Source organism: Mustela erminea, chromosome 17, assembly GCF_009829155.1.
Source record: "Mustela erminea isolate mMusErm1 chromosome 17, mMusErm1.Pri, whole genome shotgun sequence".
NCBI lineage: Eukaryota > Metazoa > Chordata > Mammalia > Carnivora > Mustelidae > Mustela > Mustela erminea.
Window position 1 is genome coordinate 46,768,193 of NC_045630.1, and position 14,641 is coordinate 46,782,833.

At 38.3% G+C, this 14,641-nt stretch overlaps 1 long non-coding RNA gene across 1 annotated transcript in view; it reads left to right on the forward strand.

Annotated features, from left to right (window-relative positions):
- The first annotated feature begins 5,896 nt into the window (after positions 1-5,896).
- The window catches only part of LOC116576103, a 33,398-nt gene continuing 24,653 nt past the window's right edge, over positions 5,897-14,641 (forward strand). The window contains exons 1-2 of the long non-coding RNA XR_004280046.1: positions 5,897-6,027; positions 12,924-12,990. This is a non-coding gene — a long non-coding RNA (uncharacterized LOC116576103). The remainder of the gene's footprint in view (positions 6,028-12,923; positions 12,991-14,641) is intronic.

A 14,641-nucleotide genomic window follows, 5' to 3' on the forward strand; every position in this document is an offset into this window, starting at 1 on the left:
GAGTTCAATTGTAAATGGGATTGACTCCTTAATTTTCTCTTCCTTCTATGTTCCTGCTGGTGTATAGAAATGCAACTGATTTCTGTGCATTGATTTAACATCTTGACACTTTACTGAGTTCCTGTCTGAGTTCTAGCAGTTTGGAGTGGAGTCTTTTGGGTTTTCCACATAAGGTATCATGTCACCTACAAAGAGTGAGAGTTTGACTTTAGCAGATTTAGATGTCTTTAATTTCTTTTTGTTTTCTGACTGCCCAGTCTAGGACTTCTACTACTATGTTGAATTGCAGTGGTGATAGTGGACGTCCCTGCCATGTACCTGAACTTAGACGAAAAGCTCTGTTTTTCCCCATTGTGAATGATATTTGCTGTGGGTTTTTCATAGATGCTTTGATGATATTGAGGTATGTACCTTCTATCCCTACACTTTGAAGAGTTTTGATCAAGAAACATCGCTGTACTTTGTCAAATGCTTCTTCAGCATCTATTGAAAGTATCATAGGGTTCTTGTTCTTTTTTTTTATTAATGTGTTGTATGGCACTGATTGATTTGTGGATGTTGAACCAACCTTGCAGCCCTGGAATAAATTCTACTTGGTCATGGTGAATAATCCTTTTAAAGTACTTTTGGATCCTATTGGCTAGTATTTTGGTGAGAATTTTTGCATCCATGTTCATCAAGGATATTGATCTGTAATTTTCCTTTTTGATGGGTTCTTTATCTGGTTTGGGGATCAAGGCAACGTTGGCCTCATAAAAAGAGTTTGGCAGTTTTCCTTCCCTTTCTATTTTTTAGAAGAGTTCAGGAGAATAGGTATTAACTCTTCATTAAATGGTTGGTAGAATTCCTTTGGGAAGACATCTGGCTCTGGGCTCTTGTTGGGACATTTTCGATGACTGCTTCAATCTCCTTACTGGTTATGGGTCTGTTCAGGTTTTCTATTTCTTCCTGATCCAGTTATGGTAGTTTATACGTCTCTAGGAATGCATCTATTTCTTCCAGATTGTCAAATTTGCTGGCGTATAGTTGCTCATAATATGTTCTTATAATTGTATTTCCTTGGTGTTGGCTGTGATCTCTCCTCTTTCATTCATTTTATCTATTTGGGTCCTTTCTCTTTTCTTTTTGATAAATCTGGCCAGGGGATTATCAATCTTATTAATTCTGTCAAAGAATCAGCTCCTGGTTTTGTTGATTTGTTCTACTGTTCTTTGGGTTTCTATTTCATTGATTTCTTCTCTGATCTATATTATTTTTCTTCTCCTGCTGGGTTTAGGTTTTCTTTGTTCTTTCTCCATCTCCTTTGGGTGTAGGGTTAGGTCGTGCATTTGAGACCTTTCTTTTTTCTTGAGAAGGGCTTGTATTGCTATATATTTTCCTCTCAGGACTGCCTTTGCTGTGTCCCACAGACTTTGAACAGTTGTGTTTTTATTTTCATTTGTTTCCATGACTTTTTTTCAATTCTTCTTTAATTTCCTGGTTGACCCATTCATTCTTTAGTAGGATGTTCTTTAGCCTTGATGTATTTGGGTTCTTTCCAAAATTCCTCTTGTGATTGAGAAATGGTTTCAAAGCATTGTCATCTGAAAACATGCAGGGAATGATTCCAGTCTTTTGGTATAGGTTGAGACCTCATTTGGACCCAGGATGTGATTGGTTCTGGAGAATGTTCCATGTGAACTAGAGAAGAATGTGTATTCTCTTGCTTCTGGATGGAATGTTCTGAATATATCTGTGATGTTCATCTGGTCCAGTGTGTCATTTAAAGCCTTTATTTCCTTGTTGATCTTTTGCTGGGATGCTCTGTCCATTTCAGTGAGGGGAGGGTGTTAAAGTCCCCTACTATTATTGTAATATTGTTGATGTTTATGTCCTTGTAACATTTAGAACCTTGCTTCTTCTATATAATACTATCAATAAATATTGAATAAATGATCAATATTTATTGAGTTGACTTTTAGGCTTGGGCTTCTTTCATAAATATGAAATGAATTCATCTCATATAGTCGTTTAAAATTGCTTTTGTTTGTAAATTCATATTTTCATCTCAGAGACAAAACTCCATGATCAATGTGAAGGATTGTTTTTCTTCTTCCTACAGGGTATGCATTTCTTCAAAATAGGAAGTACATGCATTACAGAGATTTAGAGACACCAAAAGAATTGGCAATCAAGTAGCTTAGTTTCTTTTATTTCTACAAGGGGTGAAAGGCCCTAGAATTTCACGAGACACTAAAATTAATGATGCATCCTAATTAAGTAAACGTTTGGGTTCTTTTCCTGATTGGAGTCCTGTACAAAACACAAGGAGAAAATGATAAAATTGTTTCATATCCATCTTTCCATGAAAATAAAAATCCACTCCCTGTTAGTCTCTTGTGGGCTTGTTTTTGTTTTTAAGGTTTTTTAAAAAAATATTTTATTTATTTATTTGACAGAGATCACAAGTAGGCAGAGAGGCAGGCAGAGAGAGAGAGAGAGAGAGAGGAAGTAGGCTCCCTGCTGAGCAGAAAGCCCGATGCGGGGCTCAATCCCAGGACCCTGAGATCATGACCTGAGCAGAAGGCAGAGGCTTAACCCACTGAGCCACCCAGGCGCCCCTTGTGGTCTTGTTTTGATCTCACATTTCTTTTAATATTTGCTAATTTTCACTGGTAGAAATTCTGCACTTACTGTTATTGTGCTTAGTATGTATTCTTCATACCATCTCATTTTTATACAATCTTCAAATGCAATGATCGTTATTTACTTACACCTATTTCAATATTTGTTACACCCAAATCAGCATGAATTTGATGCTAATATGTAAGACTCTATGTGAAGTGGTACATACTAAATGAATAAAACTATGCAATATTATATGTTCTCAAATTGTTAGTTTATTTTGGATACTAGTACTATTGTCTGGTTGTCCCCACCCTGGTTCCTATTCACTCTCTATGTGAAAAAAACCTGATTTCTAATTCTGAATCTTCTACTTACTTTGTGACTTTGGGCAAATTAATGAAGCTCTTTGAGACTGTTGCTTCTTATGTGGAATGTTTGTAACCAAATTGTCCAAGTGATATGGAGAAAATCTATTTTAAAAGACAGGCCTACATAGGTTCTTCAAAAAATTCTGTGAATTAGGGCACCTAGGTGGTTCAGTTTAAGTGACCGACTCTTGATTTTGGCCCGGGTTATGAGCTCAGGGTTGTGAGATCATCAGAGCTCAGGGTCAGACTCGGTCACTGTGCAGGACTCAGAGAGTACGCGAGAGCCTCACCGCCTGTCACCCGCTCCCCCGGGAACCGTCCTCAGAGCCTCCCAAGCTCTAGCTTCTAAAACAAGGCATTTGGAGCTGAGGTTTCGGATGGAAGGGAATGGCTTCGAGTCGCCGGCTGCAGCATTTTCCGAGAAAACCGAACCTGGGAGGCTCCTGCTGCTGCCGCTGCAGCTCCTAACTGCGGTTCCGCGCCCCCTTGCCTGAGCCTCGGCGCAGCGCCCCGGAAAGCGCCGGGCGACTCGGCCTCATCCGCATCTTCAGCCCTTCGACCCCCACCGCCTCCCCCACCCCCCATGCAAATCGCTGATGATTTGGTCGTCCTAAAGTGACTGTAGTGGTTTATTTGGGGGCGTTGGCTGTGCTGGGCTTCCTTACTAAGCCTCCCTCAGTCGCTGCGGGTGAGAGAGTTCAAGGGAAATCCTAGTGAAACACACTGATGGAATACTATTAATCCTAATAATCATGTTCCCAGCGCAGGTAACTCTTAAAGAACTGAGAGTGGGAAGATCAGAGCAGGATTTCAAAAGCAGTGCCCTCTTGAATTCTCACTGGATCCTTCCCAGCAGCCTCAATCATTCTTGCTGCTGTATCTTTCAGGATGACTAGAGCCTTGCTCACTAGTTCTCCCTTTATCTCTTGTCTTCAACACATCCTTTTACTTCTCTTTGCAGATTTATCTGTATTTCACTTAATTTCTCTGGGGTTACACAGCTTCTATTCCCCCCCACGGTGTGGGCTTGTACAGTCAGTAAATTTCACTTTGCCTAAGGATCATTACAAATAAGCCCCCACCCCCCCAAAATAAAAGGCACCTCTCGCACCTTTTTTTCTTTTCCTTGGGGGTTCATGGCTTTCTGTGTAACTGGTTTTTAGGTGGTTATATGCCACCAGGAACTGCTGATTTTTTCAAAGTTCCACCACCCTGCAGCTCATCACTATTTTGATTTGGAAGATCATGGAATATCTGTTTGCATCCTGGATATATTTTTCTCACAGTTATTTTGCTTCCTGAAATGTCCTCTGGTAAGTTATTCTCCTTATATTTTATTAGAAATTTCTTGCTAGTGTTATTTTTAGTAAGCTTTGTTTCAGCAATATCTCATTTTAAAGATATTTTTGTTACCTTCAGAACTCAAAGATCTACATGACTGTTCATTAATTAGTATATTAGTTGCAATTGTGCTACTAAGATAGAGCTCACGTAATGGATTATCCCATCACCTTTTACATTATTTATTTCTGTCCTCCTTTATATAACAAGTTATAGGAAACATTAACCATCCCTCCCCATCCCATCAATGCTTCTTGGTACACATTCCTGTGCCAAATTTTATATGTTTATCTAAGAGTAAGCTTAAAAGAAACCTTGAGATAGTTTCAGCATCTGAGAAGGTTCACTAGTCTCTTATCTTCACAAGATTGTTCAGGCCAGCATTTGTTCATTGGAAGTAATTGCATGACTGAAGGAAGATTTTTGTAAATGTATTTTTATGGGTTTAGCAGGACATTAAGCACTAGAAGCCACTTGATGGTAAGAAGAGTGGGAGTTTAAACGCACCACTTTTTTCTTACAATAACCCAAATCACACAGGAACACATTGTTTTGGACATTGTATTTCAATTCAGGCATCATATTTAGTACACTTCTGATTTTGTGAATTTAGCGGGTGAACAGCTAATTGGACACAGAGTGCTCATTTCAGAGGAAGAGGGCTATCGGAAGGAAGTACTGATTATCTTGGTTCCAATAAACTGGAAATCAGGGACAGATTCTGTATGAAAAATTTAATTGCCTCACTCTTCACACTTGTTTAACTCCCAGACTCAACTTTTAATAGGTATGTTAATATGTCAATGTTTTATGAACATTTTTTAATGGGTTTACCTGACAGTTATGATTATCATTTCCCCTTTAAGTATATGTATGTTGAAGAACACTTACGTCTCAGCTTTTACTTCACATACTGACAAGGGCATGGTATTAATTAAATGTCAAGGCTACTCGTATTGTAATCTCAAATGTATACTAAGGTTTTAGGGTTTCCTCTGTGACACTCCCTCCCCTGCCAGCCCCCATCAGAACAAATTCCTGGTTTCTACATTTTCTTTTTATTGGGATGGATGGAGGTGAGAACGTATTGTTTAAACTTTCCTTCCTTATGTCTTTTCTTCCTTCATTCTCCGTTTCTTTTTTCCTTTTCTTTTCTCTCTCTTTTTAATTTCTCAGAAAGAACTATCCCTGTCCTCATTGATGGCTGATGCGACGACCTAATTAGTTTTTTTTTTTTAATTCAAAAGCCCTTTTAATTTCCAGACATAAAAGTACTCCAGCGGCAGCGTCACCCCAGCCCCCAGTCTCGGGATTCAAGGGCTTCCCCCCTCGGCTCCCACCATCAGAGCAGGGCTGAGACTGTGGTCCGCACCACTAGGCGCCCCTCACCCGTCCCTAGTTTCTACCTGGTCTCTCCTTCCTAGTCTGGTCGTCCTGCCTGACAAGTGCCATCAGTTGCCGCGACTCTAGTTTCAGAAACGAGGGCTTGGCATAATTCACCAATTCAAGATTCCTGTGAGGACTGGTGCTATTGCTCAGGGGTGGAAGTGGGTGGGGGATAAACATGCGCGCGCGCGCGCGCACACACACACACACACACACACACACACACACACTCACACACCCACACAGAAAACGCAACTTTCAGTGCAGTCAGATCTTTCCTTCTTAACCTAGTCTACTCCAGTCAAGCCCAGCCCTACGCTGTTAGGTAAGTGCGCTCTGCTGTATGTAGCCTGAAACTCCAGCTTTGAGGGAGACAGTTGGTCTGCGAGGCTGCGCCGCCAAGGACGCTTTCAGCAGAGGGCTAGCAACAGGCGACCGAGCCTGGCGATTTCTCCGCAGCTCTACCTGGGGAGGTGGGGTGGGGGAAACACAGCTGGATTTCAACTTGGAGCTGGAGCCTGGAATACAAGGTTTAAGTTCAAACAAAGAGTGAGGTTGGGAACCCTTTGGCTTATATGAGACGTACTTTCAAGTTGGGTTTTTATTCTTCTGTTTCCCATTTTCTGGAGGTGGGGGGAGAAGCAGGAGGAGCTGGGACCCGAGCGCTCCCCTCGGTGTCCACCCGAGAAGGGGTGGCGCTTCTTGGCCGCGGGTTCCTGCCGGTTCCGCAGCCAAGCAGTGCAAAGTTTAGGTCTCTGATGGCTGTGCCCCTAAGAGCCCCTAAGAGTTGAACCAGAGAGTGTTTTACTCTGCACCGGGTCGAGAAAGTGATCAGCCTTGTAGAGCAGGGACCTCCTTCTAATGGGAATCCGTTTGGGAATCGCTGGGGAGGCTTTACCTCCGGAGATGCCCGTTTCGAGCTGTGTGAGATGCCAGCCAGAGGCTTGAAAAGAGGAAGAGGAGACTGGGGTTGCAAGAGAACCCTAGTATTGCTTACAAATATCCTAGCCAGTCAGATGCATGTAAGCAAAGAAGAAAGCATCAGGGTATAAAACCGTCTCAACCGCTTGGAAGACAGATTGAGAATTTTGGGACTTTTGCATGATGTTTAGATTTGTTTGTCATCATGCAGTTAAGCAGGTAAAGACTGAATGTCTATATTTTATTGGCAATCACATAACCTGTATGTGACCCATCCTGGGATAATTTTTTGCTGTTTCAAGTAATGGGATACATGTATTTTCAGATGGTTCTACTATGATGCATACATTCTTAGTATTCGCGTTGGAGAAGAACTTGAATCTATTTAAATATTTAACCTGCATTCATATAAATGTTTAACAATGTTACAAAAATCATAAACTGGGCAAGGGTGAGAGGAAGAAATGGGGAGGGTACAGAGTTGGAGGAAGGGGTGCATAACCCTAATGTAGTTGCAGAAATGCAGAAATGCCTTGAAATACTACTCCTTGTTAAAATCACAGACCTTAATACAGTTGGGGAATTTTAAAGGGCATCTTGAACTAGCACATTAACTCTGATCTGAGAGAAACATTTAGTGGGTTATATTATTTTTAATAATATATTTAGTGGGTATATATTTTACATATATATAATATATATAATATATATTTGTATTTGTGGGTATATATTATCCATATATATATTAGTGGGTATATAATTTTAGTGGGTTATATTATTTTCGCCTTAAAAAAAATTCTTGGGGTGGTGTAGAGAGCAAAATGGAGTCTCTCATGTCAAGCAGGAACCTGTGTCAAGCAATGACGCAAGCAGTTAATGTACTACAGCTAGGAGATCTCCAATGCGGATATACAATGGGGACCCATGTCAGCTGACATCCCAGAACTGAAAAGGAGCAGAAGCAGAGGAGGTCTGCAGCGACCCAACACAGTTTCAATCCCTTTAAAAAGGGAAAGATTTGGACAGGAATCTGTCAAACTCTTTAGACCTGACCCCTCTATGTCTGACCCCTTAAAAAAGCCAACTGCCCCTGAAGGTTCTGCCTCATGGATCTCCGAACAGAACCAAGAGCCTTCCCTGTTTGAACATCAGAAGGTACTTGAAGAAATGATAAAAAAAATGTGCTCATTTTGAAAAATAAGTCTTAGAATCATATTATTATATAGAAATTGTATGTGAATATTCTAAAAAGTGTTACCTTTGACAAGAGAATAGATATGAGTGCAAGACAATAACTGGATTACACATTAAGAAAATTCCTGTTGAAGTACAATTTTACTTTAAAATGCTTATGATTGGGGCACCTGGGTGGCTCAGTGGGTTAAAATCTCTGCCTTCGGCTCAGGTCATGATCTCAGGGTCCTGGGATTGAGCCTTGCATCGGGCTCTCTGCTTAACAGGGAGCCTGCTTCCTCCTCTCTCTCTCCCTCTGGCTGCCTCTCTACCTACTTGTACCTACTTTTATTAATAAACAAATAAAATCTTTAAAAAAATAAAATGCTCATGATGTTCATCACAAATTATCATTTTTCCTAGCATTACCAGATCTAATATTTTAATACATACTATTAATGGTCTTAAAATGCTGATGTTCATATAACCACATGTCCATACTTTAGTGAATTTCTCTTTTTTCCTTTTTAAAATATATAAATAGCACTATATATATATATACATATATATATAATAAGTTTATAAAAAAGTGTATATGTATATTGGAAGCCTCTTTACTTTTATTATGAAATCTATATTTACAAGGACATATAATATGGTTCCCTAGTTACAACTCATGGACCTATCTCTGCCTTCATATACATAATTATAATATGTTCTTTCATTGTTTACTGTTTAATGTTTGCTCCCTTTTCATAAGAAAACATGCTCTCTGTGTGCAAGACCCATGCTGGTTTTATTCAGTGATCACCACAGCTGAGTGTCTGACACATAGTAGGAGTTCCAAAAATACTTTCCACAACTTTGACTAAATGAGTAACTTGAAAAAATTTTAAAACCTTTGAACTTACCAACATTCAGAAGAAACCGCATATTTTTTGAACAATATAAAGAATATAATTAGATGAAAATACTGAGTTTTTAATGATCTTTGAAAGGCTAATGATAATGCTATATAAAGTACATAGAAAGGAAAATAAATATACTAACATTTTTAATGCTGTTGGATTACAACTATATTTTCACAATTATTAGTTTTTTTTACAAGATTTTATTTATTTATTTGACAGAGAGAGAGACACACAGTGAAAGAGGGAGCAGAAGCAAAGGGAGAGGCAGAGGGAGAAGCAGGTTCCCCCTGAGCAGGGAGCCTGATGTGGGGCTTGATCCCAGGACCTGAGCTGAAGGCAGATATTTAATGACTAAGCCACCCAGGTGCCCCCAAAATTATTTTTAAAGGCCTGAATGCATGTGCCAAAATGGTAGGTGTGGTTTATTTTAACCTGTGGAGTAATGTGGGATTATTTTCTTATGTATTAATACTTGTGTAAGTTCCAGTGCAGTTAGCATACATTGTTACTCAACAGAAGGAAAAAAAAAATAGAATATAAACACTAAATTTTATTTTGTCATTTACGGTTGTTCATAAAATTGAATAACTTCTTGCTCAGAATTCAGCTTTAACTCTGTATAAATGCACGGAATGGCCAGCAATCCCTGCACCCACCGATGGAAGATTATTCCCGACTTTGCTGTGAGAGACAGGAGGCAGGGGGTCAACAGTCAGAGACAAAGACCCTTTCCTCTTCTTTGCTCCCACCTTTACCCATGCTTCTGCATAATCACAAATCTTTATTACTCTGTTTCTCAAGCAAGTGATGTGTAGCAAGGGGTCTTACAGAAAACAGAAGAGTCTGATTACGGAAAGACACAAGGTGGGGTTCACTTGTTCTATGCTGCTAAACATAGCTTTAGGGGACAATGCATACATCTCTTGGATCACATGGCAGCTGTCTGGGCTAAGAAAGCTGCAGGGAAGGCAACTTCCTGCAGGTATCCTCAGGTAGAGGGGTTGCCAGGCCTGACATTTGAAAGGCCTATGCCCTTCTCTGAAACTGTCCATCTCCTGCAGCAGCCTCTGTGTTACATTTTAGCAAGCCAGGTATTATGGACGATTTCATACTCTACATTAACCCCAACAATAAAGATATTTTACAGCCCCTACACATAAATCCATATATCCTCCAAAAGGTTAAAAATCCCCTTTTCTAGAAACTTTTGATGAGGGAGCAGAAGGCCAGCTGAGGGTAAAGCAGAAGTTGGCACTCTACACCACACCCCCATGTGTTACGTGTGACATTCCTCAGGCATTCCAGACTGGTTAAGGGAAAAACAAATGGTTTCTAGAGATCACTGTGATAAAGATCACTGTCTCACAGGACTGGAGTGTCCCTCAGTTTGCAAATATCTTCATGATTTACAAGGAAAAAGCTTTCTTATCAAAAGCCGAACTTCCAGAGACCCATGTTTCCTGGAGCCCTAACATCACCCTCCCCTTCAAGAAATTGAGGGAGGCTGAGGCAGTAGGAAATGTAAATAAGATTGAAATTCTTTTGAACCTGTAGCCCATGGACAAGGATGTGTGAAAGGAGGAATATAACATTCCTCTGGGAAACTCCCAACTGTCTTCATGTTAGTGCCTCATTAGAGGGAAAAAGAGCCTTGGCTTGACGATCACTAGGCCTCCAGTATCCCGAGAGTCATAGGACATAGGACAGTCCTTTGGACACCTCCTTTGTCCTCACCTCCCCAACTCCCAAATATCTAACCAGCCACACCTCACAGTAGCCGCTCTTTCTGCCCATGGGTCCTGTCCCTGTGCCTTAATAAATATATTTTATTTTTGCACCAAAAATGTCTCAAGAATTCTTTCTTGGTTGTTGGCTCTAGACCTCACCCCACCAAACCTCACCAGTATTCCAAAACTTCATCACTTTGATATTCTTGGATATAATTATATATTTCCTTAGATCATATCTGGTATATAGTTACTGCAGTTTTTTAAAAATAATAAAACATTTGAATATTTCTATCTTAAATCAGTCATTAATTCATGCTTATTGTTATTTGACTACTATTAATTGTATTTTACTGTTTGCTAGAGAACATTCTGGTTTCTGGAATTACCGCAATGGGAAAAAATAAAGATAAAAATGTCTTACCTTATGGAAACTATGATCTAATTGAGGGCATATGTTAAACAAATGAATGGGTATGTACATGTGTTGGATGTGATAGGTATTATGAAGAAAAAACACAGCAGGGAAGATGGACAGGGTATGTCTTTGTGTGCTGGAGTCAGGGTTTGAAAGCTAAGGGGAAAACAGAAACAAACACATCAAGAGGTCATGTAGAAATCAAAGAAGTTTTATGTCATACCTCCAATCTGTTCTTCATAGAAATCCCATAGCAAACTTTGTGAAATTACTTTTATTAATCCGGCAAACCATCAAAGGTAAAAATACAGCTTTGCCTCCAGTGCTTACACGATTTTGTCTATGTTAGTTATTCAGGTGTGTTCCTCACATAGCTTGTCCTTTGGGTGCGGCCAGGCTTGACTCTTTTGTCTTATGTTCATTCTAATGTAGATTCTGCTCAGACATTTCTTTGTCTAATTGCATCATTATGGATTGTTTTCCAATGATTGTGACCCATTATTTTTATAGGAATGACATCAGGGCAACATTACAATTCTAGTCATTTCTCCTAAGAATTTAAAAAACAAAGTTAAAATGTTAATCATGTTTTAAAAATCATGAAAGCACTATATGGAGTTGTGATAGGCATAATGTATGGAAACATGAAATGGTGCAGAAAAGCCTCTGAGAATCATAAAGGATATGAAGAAAGTTTTATGTGAGGATCAATAGAGAATATTAGAAAGTTTGGAGATAAAAAATTTTATATTGATTACAGATTATAGACAGTGATTTCAGGTCTCTTAAAATCCCAATCATTAACATATGCTCTTTATGTTGTGTGGGGTCTAAATAGACAAAAATGGTATTTATATACATAATCACATATATAACTAATTTCAAGAAATGGAGTGAAGGTTTATGTCATAGGGAATGACATTTACTTTTCATAAAATATATCTTGTGACAGTGCTTTATCGTGCCTGGAGAATCCCATTTAGTCTGACTGATATATAGTGATACATTTCTACATAAGAATGAATAAATTAATGTAGAGATTCATCTTCCGTATCCTTTTTTTAAAGATTGTGTCTTCAATAGTTCATGGGTCACACATGGACTAAGGAACCTGCTGAAAGGCAGGGTTTCCCAAGAAGCTTAGTTGCTTTTTAAATCACTTCAAATAGCAGTAAGAAAAACATCTTGCCCAAGTAATTTCTACTGTTCTTCATGAATCAGCTAGTCATTTTTACATTTCAGTTGCATCTAGCATGTAAAATAAGACATTTGTGACTTTGGGAAAAAGACCATTATTGGGAATACATATGAAAAATCTAGTGAGTAGTCATTTATTGGATTAGAGTATGAATAATTTTATTTCTAATGACAATTAGAGCTAAGTTAAAGGCTTGTGCACTTGTCAATAGAACAGCTAGTACCAAGATGATATCTGCATCATTCTAAGTGAGAATCATGCAACTATTATATTTGCTAGAGTCATAAGGGCAGGAAACTAACACCTCTGCACTCGAGAGGTTTCAGTGAATAAGCTTGTTCTGACCTCTTTCTGGTACCTAAAACAGAAACATTTAGATAATTGGAAGGGCTGAAATCTCACTGGAAGCACCGTATTTTGCTCACATCCTCATTCAGACTCGGCAATCTATACAACTCAGCTGTCTTTGCTGGATCTTTGAACAAGATAGCTGATGCTACCCGAGTAAGTGACAGGCTTCAGGATGTTTCACTTTCAAAGAATAATAAGACTTGGTCAAGGTTTGATGACATTTTCTAAAATCAGAGGACTAAGCTCATTTTTCTAAACTGAAATTTATCAAAACCTAACACTTCACTAAAGATACGTGAACAATTCATAGGTTAATTACACACAGTCTGGTGTTGAGAGTGTAACTTGTTTCTATAAAATGTGACATTTTTTATAAATGAAAGAATTGGTCAATTTGGCTAATTCAGGGTTACAAATAGAATGATTGTTAAATATTTGATTTTATTCTATTCTTATGTTGAAGTGGGAAGTCTGATCTAATTGCATTACTAATAGAGTTTTCTGTTTTTGGATCCTCTCTAGGTCCGACAATCTCCAGCCTTTCTCACACATGTCATATACACCTGTTCAGGATGTACATTCAGGGATGGTAAGGCAAGGACTGTTGAGAGAGTGTAACATATTGAGACAATTAGAGACATTCGAAGAGCTTCCATGGTTGAGACATTACCACCTGCAGGAACCACCTGTGTGCTTATTGAATCAAATTTAAGATTCATATATAGATTACAAGTCTACTTTGGCCCATAAATTTGGTTTGCTTGCAAACATATTATACCAACACAGCTGATATTTGTAAAACCACTGAAGAGAAACAACTTATTCTAAAAAACAAAATGCTTTCAAATGACATTTGCATATTGACCTAGAAATATATTTTTTTCTAAATAAGGAATGTTTTATTCTTATAGTTGGCAGAGGCCTATATACTAGTAACTTACATTAACTTACTGTTGTTCTCTTTACAGATTCTTAGGAACCTAAAATATGTGAGTGTGTGTGTATGTGTGTGTTTCTTCGCGTGTGTGTGAATGTATATGTACATGTAATCTTTAAGACTAGGAACCATACAAAGAAAATATATAAAAGACTAGGGGAGGGAGTAGGGTTTGCCATCTTTGTTCACTTGGCATCAGATACCAAAACTTGACAAAAACTACTTCTATAAGTAGTTTAAGTATCCATTTATTTACAATAAAATATTTTTAGAACTATGCTTAGGTGGAATATTAATGGATAAATGTATTGTTTGCCTTCAAACTCAATTATAAATATTACTCAACAAAATTTTTTTATAAGAGTGACCAGTGATTTGCACTTAAAATTCATATAGATTTTTACATTTTGTCCTTGTGAAACAAAAATAATGAAAAGAAATGTACCAGATTTGGTTTTCTAAACTCTATTACTTTAATAAGAAATTAGTGAGTAGGCAACAACTTCATTTTTGTTTTTAAAAATGGATTTCAGAGTTCTGAGATTAAAGTTTTCTAAATATAATGATGTCAAACATTCAGTTTTTCATGTAATTAGAATTTTCTAATATTTGAAGTTTAAGGAAGGAATATTGATTTTAAGATTTGCTTTCTCTTTTAGACAAGCTAAACAGCCTTTAGCTTGCAAGTGGGTACTCACATGGAACATGTAGAATTATTTTAATTTTCCATGGAAGTTCTTTAATATCAGGGGCACAAATATTTCAGAAAGGGTGATTTATATGGCAAAACAATTCATATTAATTAATTTTTAGAAGATTTTATTTATTTGAGAAAGAGTGTAAGCTAACTGGTGGGAGTGGGGCATGGGGCAGAGAAAGAGGAGAGGAAGGAGAGAGACTCTTCAACAGATTCCATGCAAGTGTAGAGCCTGATGTAGGGTTCAATCTCAGGACTCTGAGATCATGACTTGAGCCAAAACCATGATTAACCCACTGAGCCACTCATGTGCCCCCAAAGACTTATTTATTTGAAAGAGAGAGAGAGAGAGAGAGGGAGAGGGAAGTGGGGGATGGGGCCATAAGATTTAAATTTTTTTAGAAAAAGTAAACTGTTAGAGGCACATTTTCTGGAGGGATCCATCATGCATTGCTTTATGTTTGACAGCAATATAATGAGTATGTTGAGGGCACCATTTGTTTTTAAATCATAACCAGTTTTATTTATTTATTTATTTATTTATTTATTTATTACTTATTTATTTTGAGAGAGAGAGAGAGAGAGAGAACTGGTGGGGGTGTAGGG